This window comes from Panthera pardus, unplaced genomic scaffold (assembly GCF_024362965.1).
Source record: "Panthera pardus isolate Hobbes unplaced genomic scaffold, ASM2436296v1 HiC_scaffold_11, whole genome shotgun sequence".
NCBI classification, from domain to species: Eukaryota; Metazoa; Chordata; class Mammalia; order Carnivora; family Felidae; genus Panthera; species Panthera pardus.
In genome coordinates this window covers 86428722-86442571 of record NW_026526666.1, presented here as the reverse complement: position 1 = coordinate 86442571, position 13850 = coordinate 86428722, and the positions used below count along the sequence as shown (strand labels likewise).

Here is a 13850-nt window from a genome sequence, read left to right as displayed (position 1 = left end):
GATATTTGTCAGGGGGACCTCAAGGAGGCACAGTGGAGGAGGGAGGGATCTTGACCCTGGGCTCTGAGAGTGGAATTGGGAGCTTCTGGGCACTTGAGGGGGTCAGAGCTCCGGGGCAGGCCTCCTCGTTCGCTGCTCTCCATACGGCCTTGTTTTCTCCACCCCTTCCTCCAAGACTGCGTGCTTTTACCAAGCCTCAGGTCCCTCACCAAGGCCCCCTCCCAAGCTTATGCATGCTTCACCCAGGCCTGCCATGTTCCTGAGGGGCCCTCCTTCTCCGTCCTTATCCCCTTTGCTAGGATCTTGGTGTCTGACAGCATTGCCCGATCCCTCGATTCTGCGACTCCATTCCGTCCCGGCTCCCCTACCCCCGGCAATCCCCGTGGCCTCTTCTCCCTCTTACGCCATCATGGTGGGGCTCCTCGAAGGGTTGGCACCAGACCCCAGGGCTTGGGCATCTCAATCACACCATGGCCTCGGCATGTCCCAATCCTACACCTTCCCTTCCCAGTTTGGCCCCCAACTAAGCCGAGGACGCAAACCAGAAAGAAAGTTGGGAGTCCCTCCAGACTTGCCCCCTTTTTCCTCCCTTCACATTCTAGTCTGGCCATCTAGCAGTTAGTGCTTTCTGCGTACTAGGCTGAGTAACACTCAGAGCTGGGGCTGAGCAAAGTGGGTTCCTGGACGTACATAACCCCCGCCTTAAGTTCCAACAAATATGGGAAATCGCAAAGAGCTTTGTAAGAGGTCTGGACTTTGCACAGTTAAGCTGGGGTCAGGAGAGCCCCTCTGGGGGGGTTGCTGCTCATGGATGCCAGGGGTACCACCCAGACCCCCTTCAGGCCTGGGCACTCATTCCCCCAGAATGCTTCAAGGAACCAGAGCCCAGACGTGACCCTGAGACAGCCATCCAGCCATGAGCAAGTCTCTGCCTGGGACCCACCGGAGATTCTCCGGGAGGTCAGACTTCCTGTCCTTCTTCTCTCCATTCCCAGAGCCGCCACCTAAGCCTAGCATCATCTCATGCCTGAATCACCAAAGCGTCCAAAGTGGTTCCCCTCCTCTCTTGCCTCTGCTTCTCTACAGGGCAGTCAGAGGGTCTCCAGGAGACTCAAAGCTGACCCAGCCACTCCATGGCTTCGGGCTCCCTCCCTGCCGCTGCCCTTTGTCATTTCTAGGACAAACTGAGCTCCTGACTCACCTCCATTGATCCCCACCCCCCCTCACTCTCCTGTCAGCTGCTCCATTGTTGGGACACTGTGGCCTCTCAGCTTTCACATAGACTGTTCCCTCCGCCCGAGTGCTCTGTTCCACACTTCAGATTTCCGCCCAAATGTCCTTCTGTCAGGGACAAGGTCCCTTTCTCCAGGGACAGCCTACGACTAGTCAACAGGGAGGTTCAAAGGCTTGGCCACCCTGCCTCAGTTTGGATTAATTCTAAAGGGCTGTCCCAGGTCCTAAGGGAACCATTTCTGATACCCTGCCGCAATGAGTTGAGACCTCCTGTCCCCTCATCTGTAAGACTGCTTGTATTTTTCATTCCCTTATTCCACTTCCTAATTGTCTTCACTCTTTTAAACTTTTTTTTTTTAATGTTTATTTTCAAGAGAGAGACAGAGCACAAGTGGGGGAGGGGCGGACAGAGGGAGACACAGAATCCGACGCAGGCTCCAGGCTCCGAGCTATCAGCATAGAGCCCGATGCAGGGCTCGAACCCACGTACCATGAGATCGTGACCTGAGCCGAAGTCAGATGCTTAACCGACTGAGTCACCAGGGTGCCCCTGTGTTCACTCTTTTGTTCGGTGCCTCACATGTACCAGGCCTGCTCTGGATGGAGAGACTGGTGATTACATATACATAACACTTAAGCGGTGCTGATCTGTATTCTGGAAGAAAGCGAAGGACAAAGGATGGAAGGAAGGAAGGTGCTATCTGTTCAGAGAGCTGTATGAAGTGGGAGAGGAAGCCACAGAAAAGTCTGTGTGTGGAACATTCCAGGCAGAGGGAACAGCAAGGGCAAGGGGCCTTGAGGCCCATGGATTTGAGAAACAAGGGGACTAGTATGTCCAGAATGGAAAGAGCGAGGGCCAGAGCGACAGGAGATGAGTCAGGAGACGTTAACAGGATGCCGGTCACGCAGGGCCTTGTAAGGGACAGGACGGAGTTTGGATTTTATTTCAAGTGAAAAGCTGATGGGAGGCTCAGGAGAGCATTCAGGAGGCTTCCGGCACTGTCTGGAAGCTGGAGGCCTCATTTGCAGGGTAGGGCAACAATCCTGATAAGAGATGGTTCTGGCATGGGCTGGGCCTAGAGAGCTCACAGGAAGTGCCCGTGGGTTGCCTCACCTGAGAGAGAGAGGGCAACGCCTGTGCATCGAACCCCTGGTTTTTATGTGATTATTTGATTACTTTCTATCTTTTTGAATCCAGGAGAACAGGGACCTTATCTGGTCTGTTTTGTTTACTGCACTTCACCTTGTATCCAATACAGTGTAAATGCTTCGCAAACGTTTGTTAAATGACTTAATGATAAAGATACGGCATTTGCTAGGACTTGAACCCTGGTCTCTCGGCTCCGTGCCCGGTGCCTTTTCTCTCTCGCCAGGTTTTTGGCGAGCACCAAAGGAGATAGGAGCTGTGCAAGGGCTTTGCAAGTGGCGAAGCAGAGCCCCCAGGCTGGTGGCTCTGGGGTCATTACCAACTGTAGCTCCAACGGACTCAACTCAGAGCAGGCACAGACCCGAAGCCTGCTCTGCCGGCAAGGCGGGCGTGCTGCTAAGCCGGCCTGGCACAGCCCCCCACCCTGGGGAGAGACCCTCCCCCTCCTCACAGCCCAGCCCCTGGAGCCCAAGCTCAGAACAGTTCTGCCCAAAGAGTGGGCACAGGTGCCCAAGGCAGGGAACAGTATACTCTGCCCTTCAGACCCCAGGGGCCTGAGCCAGTCCCCTACCCCTCAGATGTGAAGCAGGTATGAAGAAAACACAGGACTCTACACAGGTTTCCTCCCTGTCCTGGCAGACCCCCCCCTCCCTCCACCCCCACCCCCCCCAGCCCTCACTCCAGAGCTCTCCTTCCCCTGGGCCAGCTTGGGTGGGAGGAGTCAGCTGGATGTGCTGATTCTTTCACCCCACCTCACTGGTGCCCTTGGGCAGGTGCCTGCCCTGTCCTGAAATTCAGGGTCTCCCCTGAGGCAATGGGGACGAGCGCTATCCTTGGCCACTGCTGTGCAGCTTTGCTGAGACTGAATCAGGGCCCCTTGTAATTCTCTCTCCTGGCCGCCTATATTGTTCTCACCTAGCCCTTAACCCAGTTTCTACCTATATGTTCATTTGTGCGATCTGCTTCTTGATGTCCGCTCTCTGGGACCATGCCTGCCTCATTCACCAGGAGACACCCAGGAGCCAGCCCTGGGCTGGTTTATGCAGGAGGCACTCAGTAAAGGTTGAATGAGCGGATGAAAGCACTTTGTAAACTACAAAGCAGGAGTGATGGGAAAGGGTGGACTGTGATTGTTGTACAATGACTGTTGTCCACACGGGCAGGGGAAGCAACCCAGCAGGAGGCTACCAGCACGTGGCTACGGCTGGGTGGGGTATGGACTGAGCAGCCCTACTCCCCACCCACCCCACCTCTAAACCCCAGCACTTGGTATGATTGAAAACAGCAGTAATAACAGCCTTTTCGTCCGTGTTCCCTCACTGAATCTGCACAACAAGGTCTCGGGGTGAGTACTATCATTAGTCCCATTGTAAAGATTTGGAAACCGAGGCTCAGGGAAATTTAAGGAATTTACCCAAGGTAAATAAATGGTGGGGCTGGGATTCAAGGTTCAAACCCAGGTCTGTCTGAGGTCCGGTCCACCAGAGGGTTAGCGGCGACACCCTTCTGCTCCTCTCCTCACCTTTAAACTTCCAAGCCTTCCCCATCACCACCTTGCCTCCTCCAGACTCTGCTCTGTCCTCAGTCACTTTGAGCAGGCACCTCTCAGAGCCTCAGTGTTTCCGCCTGTAAAATGGACACACTAATCCCTGCCCATTTTGTAGTGAAGGTCCATGAGGATAGGGACGCTGTCTGTAAAATGTCAAGAGCTAGGCGAGTTGGGGCAGCTGTAGAAGACAGTGCAGGGACCTGTCTGAGGCCACCCTGAGGTGGTCTCTGTCTCCCAGCCCTGGGTTCTGGCTGGGCACTGCGGGTGAATGATGAGCGCGTGTAGGTGAGGGTGTGGCTGAGTGAGGCAGCAGACCTGCCTCCAGGGAACTCTTGAGGGTCAAGAAAAGGCCCCCCACTGTTTCCAATTTGAGGCTTCCAGTTGATTAAATAAAAAGTAAGAAGAGCTGCATAATATGTGGTATATTTTAAATGTTTACATTTAACAAATGAGTGCTTTTAACACACAAAATACAATGCAATATAATTGTGCTATTCACAGGATAATTACAGGATTTATAGAAAATATTAATTCATAGCGCACTGCGGGAGGTGTGGCTGGGTAATGAGACACAAGTTTAGAGTTGCCTAATGAGCGGGTCTGTGCTTTTCTCCCATCGTGTACCTCTGTCGCTACATGTTAGACGCTCATTTGGGCTTCCCAGTGGTCTAGACGGCCCTACACCATCCGGCCCCTACCTCTGCCCCCTCAGTCCCCTCTCTGGTTTCTTTACTGCTCCTTGAACCACAGCAGGCACGATGTTGCCCCAGGGCATTTGCACTTGCTTTCCCCTCAGCCCCGGACCCTCCTCCCTTAGATATCCTCATGGCTTCCTCCCATACCACATCTTCTGGTCTCTATTTGAAGGTCTCTTCTCTGGAGGCTCTCCGGCACCATTCTATTTAAAATTGCCAACCACCCCCACAGTCCCTATTCCCCTTCCTGTGTTTATTTTTCTCCCTAGAAGAAATTTTCAACACCACCACGCACACACACTACATTGGCTTACCGTCTGCTGCTTTGCCAGGGTTTCTAATAGCTGGAACATAGAAGGTGCTTAATAAACAAGAATGGATTATTGGCTCCTCCGAGGGTCTCTATCCCGTGCCCTCTCTGTGAGGCCCGGCCTGGTTCCTCCTCGACCTGGTGCCCGTGCATTCATCACAGGGCGGACCTGCTGTCTCGTGGGGTTGGGTGCTCGGGCCCAGGGACCTCCTTGTGCTGCCACCTCTGAGGCGCTGATTTAAAGCAGAAGGCGCTGTGCTTCCCCCCTCCAGCGCTGAGTCTCAGGCTACTTCCTGGTGGCCTCTGGAGCTCAGCTACTGCCCGCCCCGCCCCAGGCCATGCCCCTGAAGTGCATCTGGGGTTGTGGGGCAAGCCATTGGGGGACCTAAGCTTCCCTTCTGTGTGCCAGCCCTGTGTCTCATTTCATCCTCGCCTCGTTCCCATTTTGGGGAGGAGGAATATGAGGCCGAGTGGAGGGAGGGATTTGTCTGAAGTGGCTAGCTGGGTGAATTCCCCGCTGGCCTCTCCCCTTCCCCTGACGGTCCTCCTGGAGGCTTGGAGTTCACAGTGCGCACAGGGCAAGCAGGCTCCGGGCAGGCGGGCTCTCCTCTCCAGGCACTTGCTCGCCCTGTGGTCTCTACCTGTAGCGCCTTTTCCCTTCCTTCCTGTGTGAGTCTCAGCTCTGCTGCCTCGTCCTCGGGGCTCAGGGCAGGGCTACGTTAGGAGCCTTTTCTGGGCTCCTGAAGCTCCCTCTGGGAAAGCAATGAGGGAAGGCGGGGGTTGGGGGGGGGAGGAGGGGGAGGGGTGGGGACAGGAACCACACCTGCCCTTTACCAATCTGCCTTCCACACTAGACTGTCAGTGCCTTGACGGCAGAGACTAGTTGGTGGGTTTTGTTTTCTTTTTAGCTCTTCTAGTTCTTTTACGTTTTTAAAAGATTTTATTTTTGAGTCATCTCTACCCCCAGTGTGGGACTCGAACTCATGACCCCAAGATCAAGAGTCGCATGCTCTTCTCACCAAGCCAGCCAGGTGCCCCTAGTCGTTTTTTTGTTTTGTTTTGTTTTGTTTTGTTTTAATTGTACTCATTCACTGATTTGTTAGGTCATTCACAAATGTTAATGGAGCACCGACTCTGTGTTCTGCGATCAATTCGGAGTTTTAGAGATGCAGCAGCAAAGAAAACAGACTATAGGTCCCTACGTCTCAGGAAGCCCACAGTTTCGGTGGGAGATGGACACTTAAGACGGAAATCAGACCATACAGTGATAAGTGCCATGGAGGGGGTTAATAGGGACCGAGGGGGTTACTGGACCCCGGTAACTGCACCCAGTGCAGGGTCTGGCACAGAGTCAGCACCAAAAATGTATTTGAATTAGAGCTAAAGGACCGCAAAGCCAACTGTCTCCTAAGCAGCAGGATCAAATGCCTCACTGTCCCCTCTCCTGTACAGAGAGGAGCTCTTCTAGCCCACTTCCTTCGCTGTACAGCCTTGGGAAACCTCCTTTTCCTCTCTGTGCCTCGGTTTCATCATCTGTAAAATGGTACTAGTATTACCTGCCTTTTTTGTTCCAAGAATTAAACGTGCTAAAGTCCTGAAAGGGGCTGAACACGGAAACTGGAATATATTCAGTGCTCAATAAATGGAAGGGAGAAGGTGAGGATGAAGAGGGTGGGGGCCAGGAAAGTTGGAGGAGTGTTGGCCTGGTTCCCGTTGCTCTTGGGCCTCTGGGCTCTGCTCAGCCGGGATGGGCAGTTTCAGAAATGGCCACGAGATGGCGCCCGAACCCCAGGAATTCAGAAGTCTGCTTTCTCAGCCGATGATGCTGTTTGGGGAAGGAGGGGCCAGAGAAGCAGGTGCGTTCCTGGGGCTGGGGCCGGGACTTGTGGCTTCTTGAAATCCAGCCTCTTCCAGCCATTCTCTCCCTTCAGTTATTCCCTTGGGGTTCCTGTTCGTGTTAGGGTCTCCAGCCTTCCCTTTGCCCTCAACCCCCCAGCATTGGAGTGCAAGGCTTCTGCTGAGTATAGATCCTGCTGCTTGTCCGCCGGCTGTGGGCACCCTGGCCCCTTCTCATTTATGAACCGGGTGGCAGTACATCACTGGACACTTTCTGTGGGCCTTGCAGGGTGGAGAGCCAGAGGAAATGACCCTGTTCCTGTTCATACTATCCTGGGGGGTGGGGTGGGAGGTGGCGATAGAAATTAAAAGAAGAAAATGGAAACTATGGAGCAGTTACTTGACATCCTTCCCATCAGCACATAGGAAATATCCTCATTTCGCAGATGCAAAAACTGAGGCTCAGAGGCCACGTGAATGAATTGCCCTTCCCATACACCAGGCTCCTTCACCAGCAGTGAGGTGTGGTCCAAACCAAGTATATTCATAAATTCACTCAACAGCATCTACTGAGCTCTGCAGATCCAGCAAGAATCAGACCTGGCCCCTGCCGTCGGGAGCTGGCAGTCTGGAGGGAGACGCTGGCAGAGAAGCACACACGGGCAGCTTGTCCTCGAAGTCTGTTCTGGGCACAGTGGCGACCCAGAGGATCCAGCTGCTGGTGCCACCTGAACAGATTGGGGGGCAGGAGGGATGGATGGTGCGAGAGACTTTGTAGATTCCTTGGGGACCAGCGATCTGCTCAGATATAATTCTCAGAAAGGTAAAATCATGAGTCTCTACAATAAAAACAAGTGAACACGTGTCAGAGGTTTTCTTTAGCTCATTAACTGACAAGAAACAAGCAAAACGTTAAGACAAGCTCGAATGAGGATTCGATTTCAGGTACTTACCTTTTCTACCGGGCAAAACTTCTGTGTGCTGTGAACAGGACTCATTTGCTTGCTGTGGGAAGCAATCATTTCCATGATTATCTGTTTCCTACAAATTGTCTCTATCCCTACAGAGTTATAAAGTCAATCAAATAATCAATAATATCACACAACCCTAAAGAATCAGATGATCGTCAGAGGACCTGTAGCCGACCCCCAGACCTTCTCTCAAAGGACACGCAAGAATCTCTCATGCCTTTTCCAAGCCTTTGATGTGTTTTCTTGACTGACCCTCGGGAAGATCAGGATAAATTAGGGAGCAGCTGTTCCTGGGGAGACGCTGGTCCCACCCTCCACCATTCCCTTCCTCACCCAGGTGACAGACTTCCCCGCCTAGCAGGAGCTGGTCACTGTCAGTTCCCACCAGCAGGTGGCGCTGAGGTGAATTCTCAGCAGCACCATAGGGAATTCTGGAGCTGGGAACTGAGGGGCGGCTCCCAATTTTCCACCATTACTGGTCTTCACGCTTCAGGATTTCAGGATTTCAGAGGGCCATTTCCACCTGGGGTTGTTGGTTTAGTCATTCACTGATTCAGTCTTTTTTTTTTCTTTTTTCATTTGACAAACATGTGCCCAGGCCCACAGGTCACGTTCCTGAGTTCTCCAGACAGAAACTTACATGCCGCAATCAGTCCTTGTCTTCGCTTGCCTGGCTTTGCTGCCAGGATTTGGAGCCACCTGCAATTCTGAAATCTCACCCCACCCCATTCCTGCCCTGGCTACCCGTGTGCTCACTCCCCCTGGAAAATTCACCTCATCAGAGGTTGAATAAAAGGCTTTACTTCTATAATCTCCTTTTAAGATCTTATTATTCCCATTTTCCAAGGAGAGAGCAGACTCCTCCTCTTCTGGCTCTGGCTGTGTGGCAAGGCTGTGCCTCCATCCCTCAAGGCCCAAGGATGGCTGAGATGCCACCTCATTTCCCTGGCCTTCCTTAAAATTTTAAACTTTTTTTTTTTTTTTTTTTGCAAGCAGGGGAGAGGGAAAGAGGGAGAGAGAATCCTAAGCAGGCTCCACACTCAGCATGGAGCTGGACACGGGGCTAGATCTCATGACCCTGGGATCATGACCTGAGCCCAAATCAAAAGTCAGATGCTCAACCGACTGAGCCACCCAGGCAGGCGCCCCTCCCTGGCCTTCCTATACGATCATACTCACAGAGGCCTGCAGCATAAAAGGTACCTCTCTAGCCCTTCTCCTGGGTCTCAAAACTTCTTCAGAATGTAGTGACAATGACTACAAACTCAGTGCCACACGACTCAGCAGACAAGGAACTCTGGAGTGACCTCACTTCCCTCCTCAGCTGAGACCTCTGCATTGTAAAGGGGCAGTCAGCACAGGGTGGAGGGTGGGCGGGCAGGGTCCTAAAGGCCGTGAGATCGCGAATGAGGTCTGTGCTGGGGCATAAGAGTGGTGGTGGGGCTGTGGCATGGGGCCACCAGAGGGCGCATCTGTCCTACTGGGGCCTCAGCCATGGTTCCCAAGAGGGTCCTACCCTAGCCCCTTGGCCCTTCCCTGTATGCTGGGTCCAGGCTTGTGGGAGAAAACCTTCCTCCTGGGGAGTGAGTTAGGGTAGGGGCCCCCACATCAAGACTGTGACATCAGCAGGACAGAGGTCACCAAATGCTGTTGTCAGGTCCCTCAGGAGTTTCCCGGAAGAAGAATCTTTGGGAGAAAAGAGTGGAACGACCTGGGAGTGGATCCTGGGGTGAAAGGCGCTGGTGTCTGAGTACCTTGGGGCTGCAGGCAGTGAGATGTGGTGGGCATGAAGTAGAGATGGGATGGAGAGGAGAAGGCAGGAAAGGGAGGAAGAATCAGGAAACCCTCGGGGGCCTACCTTTCCCAGAGGGAAGTGGACAAGCCCGGACAGGCCATGAGAAGTCCCTGAGCTGTTAGCCCAACCTTGAGTCTCCCTGTCTTTCCCGGGGAAGCACACAGGCTGACTCAGCATCCCAGGGGGGCAGCTTGGATCAATGGTCTGGACAGCTTTGCTCTAACAAATCGGGACGTCCCTGAGTTGTTCCTTCAGGACAGACCCCTGGGTGTTTTGTGCAGGCCGTATTTCATTTCCTCAGGTCCGCTCTGAGAAACTGTTGGAACTTGTGGTTTGGGAGAGGCTGTGCGGGTGAGAACGGCCCCCCTCAGTGGTCTAGACCAGATTTTCTGGTTTCTTCTTTTACCAAGCAAAACAGGATGGCGTCCACTGGACTGGTAGACTCAGGAGAAGAGGTGGGTCTCTTACTATCCCGAGGAGGGGCACTCAGCAATCCCGATATTTTCTGTTAAACTTATTTTGTCTGTCATGGTGATGAAGCCGGACATACCCTAAAAGAACACGGGCGTTAGCAGCTATTTCCAATGGTCTGGGCTCCATTCCCTCAATTGCCAAAGGGGTTTCCCTTCCCCTTCTCCCTGATATAGAAGTCAGGGAATCCCCACGGCTGCCTTTGGTGCCCGAGGTCCCCTTGATGCAAGTTTTATCCCGTAGTCCCCTTTGTGACGTTTTCTGGAAAGTTCCGAGCCAGCACATACTCATCCTCCATTATTAGTCGTCTATTGCTAGATCGCCCCCAGACTTAGCAGCTGAAAACAACAGACATTTATTGTCTCACGGATTCTGTGGGGGCTCTGACCCAGGGTCTCGCATGAAGTTGTGGTCAAGATGCCCGTTGGGATTGCAGGCGCTTGAAGGCTTGCCTGGGAGGTGGCTCACTCACCTGGTTGACAAGCGGGTGCTGATGCTTGGCAGGTGACCTGAGTTCCTCACCTCGTGGGCCTCTCTGTAGGGCTGGTGACTGGCTTCCCCACAGTGAGTGATCCAGAAGAGAAGGCTGAAGCTATGAGGTCTTTTATGACATAGCCTCAAGAACCACATGCCATATCCTACTGGTCGCCCAGGTCAGCCCTAGTTAACATGGGAGGAGACTACACCGGGACCTGACCACCAGGGGCAGGGATTGCAGGGGGCTGTCTCACCTACCACACCAGCCTTCAGGTAAATTTCCAGAAACAGGAATCTCATTCACTGAAGTTTCCCTGCCTCCCAGAACTATGGGAGTGATCTTGAACATCTCTTTGATCCCCTAACGGGCTCTGTCCAATGAGGAATGAGGGTGATGCCCCGTGCAGGCCCCCGCCAGCCTCCCCTTAGCTCGCTTCTTCCTATGCCCCCTCACTGATGAGCTTCCGGCATCTCAGGGGCGAGTGCCAGCTGCAGCACAAAGTGTCTCTCCCAGGCTGCCACAGGCTGCCACAGCTCTTTCAACAAACGACAGCTTCAGCCTTGGCATCTCATGGTTTCTTTAGGAAACTGACCAGATGGGCCCATTTCTTAGGGACGGCCCAATTTGGAATCACAGGGACAACCTTCGACACACTAACTCCGATCCCAACTCCCTCGGCCAGTCTGTAGTAGTGAAGGTGCTTTTGGAGGCCAGGGGCAGAAGCCAATTCAACCAAAGGTGGAATTCAGTAGGAGGATGCCAGAGTGTGTCACAAGATGGAGGGAAGCTGAAGAGCCAGGATCCAGGAAGGGCAGGGACCAGGCAATCCTGAAGGTCAGCAGCAGGGCTCTGTGGCCAGTTGCCGTTGGAAAACAGCCATCAAGGGACACAGTATCAAAGACCCCTTACCTCTGTCTGATTTCCTGGCAGAGAAAATGGATTAATCCAGCCTGAGTCAGGTGGCCAGCCCAGTCCAATCAGCAGTGGCCAGGGAAGGGTTGGAGTCCCTTTGATGGGGGCAGGTTCCTAGAACCGGTAATATTGCTGAGAGCTGAGACCTACGAAGAGATATCTGAACTCAGGGCAGAGGCTGGTTCTGTGTGGAAATAAAGTATCCCAACTATTGGAAAGCTCCCAAGTCACACTGTATCCCTTTCCCTTTTCTAGAAGCTTCCTGGGACTTCGAGAGCCATTCACTTATTCAAGACGTTTCCCTCTTGCTTGTTCTTCCCCTCTGAATATCCTGCCTGGAAGCTGGCACCGGCTTATGGGCTATAAAGTCACTTCAGAATGTGGTTCAGAGATCATCTCTTTCAGAATCAGAACCTGGGAAGCTTGTTAAAAATCCAGGTTCTAAGGATTGGGCCTCAGAATCTGTATTTAAACCCACTCTGCAGGGTGAGAAGCACCACCTTAGAGTGTTTGGGACATAGCCTTGTCCCAGCTCCCCTGAGCCCCATTCCCTGGCCATCTCCTTGATCTTGTCAGGCACTCTCCCATGACCCTTCTGTGACCTCTCCTAGCAGAGGCAGGTTCCCTTCCCCCACCCCCCACATATACCTCTTATTCTGACCCTACTCCTGACAACATCTTTTCTTCTTTTCCTGCCTTCATTTGCCTTCTGTTCTGATGCTCTCCAATACTCATTTTTTAAAAAAATCTTTGTTTATTATTCTGAGAGAGAGACACACACAGCACAAGTGGGGGAGGGGCAGAGAGGGGGAGACACAGAATCTGAAGCAGGCTCCAGGCTCTGAGCTGTTAGCACAGAGCCCGACGCGGGGCTCGAACCCACAGGCCGTGGACTGCAAGATCATGACCTGAGCCGAAGTCAGACGCTCAACCGACTGAGCCACCCAGGCATCCCTCTTATTTTAAATGAGAGTACTCATTTTAAATTTTATTTCATCATTTAAAAATCTTTTGTATTTACATCCACAATCTGAAACCCTTGTTTGGAGCTAGGTGATGAAGAACCAAATAAAGGCATGAATTTTAATGGTCCCAATTCCTCAGGGGCTATTAGTCCCTGTGCAGATGGGCCTAATGAGTACTGTACTAGGATTTCTAATTACCCATAATAAGCTTCCAAAATTCATGGGGTGAGGTTGATTGTTATCCAAATGGCCCAATGATTCAAGCCTCGTAGCATCTACACCCTTGTGTAGGCCCCTCCCATGCGGATTCTGGGGTTGGCCATGTGACTCACTTTGGCCAGTGAAGTGTCAACCAAGAGAAACAGGGGCCTGATGAGTGGTTGTGCTTTGGGGCTTTCTCTCAGAATGCTCATGGAAGCACTCTGTGAGGAAACCCAGCCTGGGCTCTCTTCCTTCAGGATGAAAGAACACATGGAGAGTGAGTCCAGCCATCCCCAGTGTCCCAGCTGAACCCAGCCCTCACCCATTCCTCCAACTGAATGAGGCTTGACAAGCAAGCAAGCCCTAGAAAAACCAGCAGAAGAATGCAGCCACATACAGAATCCTGGGAAATAATAAATCATTGTTTTTAAAAAAATTTTTTTATGTTTGAGAGAGAGCGAGTGAGGGAGGGGCAGAGAGAGAGTGAGACGCAGAATCTAAAGCCGGCTCCAGGCTCCGAGCTGTCAGCACAGAGACTGACGTGGGGCTCAAACCCACGAACCGTGCGATCATGACCTGCGCTGGAACTGGAAGCTTAGCCGACTGAGCCACCCAAGTGCCCCAATAAATCATTGTTTTAAGTCGTAAACAATTTGGTGGTTTGTTATGCAGCAACAGCTAACTGATACATAGAGTCACAGTAATATTCACAGAACAGCATTTCTGTGCTATTGTTTCCACTTGATATTCTAGAGTCTCATATAGATGGGCTGTAGTGACACAATCCAAAAATACAGCGGCTTAAACAAAATTGTTTATTTTTCTTGCATATAAGAGGTCCGAAGTAGGTGGTTCCAGGCTGGTGGGACAACTCTGCCCACCTTCAGAAAGGCTCTTCTATTTCTGGATCCGCGGTGTCTGCTCTAGCTCTTGCTATCTTCCCACCAGCAAGAAGAGATAAGAATGAGGAAGGGCACGCCCAATTCTTTTAAGGGCAAAACGCTAACACTTCTATTCATATTCCTTTGGCTAAAACTTGGGCATCTGGCCTCATTTAGTTGCAAAGGAGCCTGGGAAATGTAGTTTCTAGCCAAGTAGCATGTACCCCATTGAACGATGGCAGTCTTCTTATCAAAGAAAGAAGGAGAAAGGAAATATTTGAGAATGGCTAGCAGTCAATGTCACGGTCTCCCTGCAAGGTAAATATTGCCCTCAATAAATATGAGTGTCTCTCAGACCAGGTGGTTTTCTCATTGTAAATCAATAATGGCATCGAGCTTTTATATA

The 13850-nt window shown here is 52.2% G+C and overlaps 1 long non-coding RNA gene across 2 annotated transcripts; it reads right to left on the bottom strand.

Annotated features, from left to right (window-relative positions):
* Nucleotides 1–4336: 4336 nt before the first annotated feature.
* Nucleotides 4337–11439, bottom strand: LOC109256826 (uncharacterized). 2 transcript variants are annotated; one of them, XR_002075788.2, is made up of 3 exons: nt 9600–11439; nt 7724–7775; nt 4337–7609 (listed from the first exon to the last, which is right to left on the bottom strand). It is a non-coding gene; the product is annotated as an uncharacterized LOC109256826 (long non-coding RNA). The 2 variants fall into 2 exon arrangements; XR_008420837.1 differs by having other exon boundaries at nt 4337–7775.
* Between the last annotated feature and the right edge of the window lie 2411 nt (nt 11440–13850).